The sequence below is a fragment of the Orycteropus afer genome, unplaced genomic scaffold (genome assembly GCF_000298275.1).
Source record: "Orycteropus afer afer isolate SDZICR_OR568_19922 unplaced genomic scaffold, OryAfe1.0 scaffold00232, whole genome shotgun sequence".
Classification (NCBI taxonomy): domain Eukaryota; kingdom Metazoa; phylum Chordata; class Mammalia; order Tubulidentata; family Orycteropodidae; genus Orycteropus; species Orycteropus afer.
The window spans coordinates 4,406,075-4,407,791 of record NW_006921819.1 but is presented as its reverse complement, the minus strand read 5'-3'; positions in this window follow the sequence as shown (position 1 = coordinate 4,407,791).

Here is a 1,717-nt window from a genome sequence, read left to right as displayed (position 1 = left end):
TAAAAGAACTAACAAATCTGTCTTGGAGGAAGTATAGCGAGAAAGTTACTTGGAAGCGAGAATGGCCAGACTTCATCTCACCTACTTTGGTCATATTGTCAGAGGGGACCATTCCCTGGAGAAGGATGTCATACTTGGTAAGGTGGAGGGTCGACAAAAGAGGTGAAGGCTCTCAATGAAGTGGATTGACATGGTGGCTGCAGCGATGGACTCAAGTATAGCAGGGTAGCAAAGCTGGCTCTAGACTTGGTGGTGTTTCGTTCTGCTGTGCATAGTGTTGCTATGATTTGGAGATGTTTCAATGGCACCTAACAACAACAACAGTTTGGAAAACAGCTACCTGTCAAGTGACTGGAAGATATTGGTATTTGTGCCCATTGCAAAGAAAGGTGATCCAACAGAATGTAGAAATTATCAAACTATATTATTCTTAGCACAATGCAAGTCAAAAAATTTTGCTGAAGATAATCAAAAACAGTTACAGCAATACATGGACATGGAACTTCCAAAAATTCAAGCTGGATTCAGAAGAGAATGTGGAATGAGTGATGTCATTGCTGATGTCAGATTTCTGGGCTGAAAGCAAAGAATATCAGAAAGATGTTTACCTGGGTTTTATTGACTATGCAAAGTTATTGAAGGGTGAAGATCATAACAAATTATGGATAATCTTGCAAAGAACAGTAATTCCACAACACTAAATTGTACTCATGATGAACCTGTACATAAACCAAGAGGTTATCATTAGAACAGAACAAGGGCATGCTGCATGTTTTAAAATCAGGAAGCATGTGCATCAGGGTTGTATCCTTTCACCATACTTATTCAATCTGTATATTGAGCAAATAATCTGAGAAGCTGGGCTATATGACATCAGTATATGAGGAAGACTAGTTAACAACCTGCGATGTGCAGATGACAAAACATTGCTTACTGAAAATGAAGATGACTTGAATCACTTACTGATGATGTTCAAAGACTACAATCTTCAGTATACATACAAAACCTCACAAATGAACCAGTAAGCAACACAATGATAAATGGAGAAAAGACTGAAGTTGTCAGGGATTTCCTTTTACTTAGATCCACAATCAGCACCAATGGAGGCAGCAGTCAAGAAATCAGACATCATATTGCAATGGACACGTCTCCTGCAAAAGACCTCTGTAAAGTGTTGAAAAGCAAAGATGTCCCTTTGAAAACTAAAGTGCCCCTAACCCAAGCATGGTATTTGCAATTGCCTCATATGCATGTGAAAGCTGGACAATGAATAAGGAAGGTGAAAGAAGAGTTGATGCCTTTGAACTGTGGTGTCAGCAAATAATCCTGAAAATACTATGGACTGCCAGAAGAATGAATGAATATGTCCTGGGAGAAATGAAGCCAGAATACTCCTCGGAAGCAAGAATGGCCTGACTTCATCTTACCTCATTTAGTCATGTTGTCAGAAGGGACCATTCCCTGGAGAAGCATATCATGCTTGTTTAAGTAGTGTCACTAAAAAAGGGGAAGATCCTCAATGAGATAGATTTACACAGTGGCTGCAATGATGGGCTCAACTATAGGAAGGATTGTGAGGATGACACACCACAGGGCAGTGTTTCATTCTGTTGTATATATAGGCTCTTTATGAGTTGGAGCCTACTTGACAGCACCTAACAAGAACAACAGCATGTAAGTACATATGTAGTAGTATTCTCTGTCAAAGATATATATA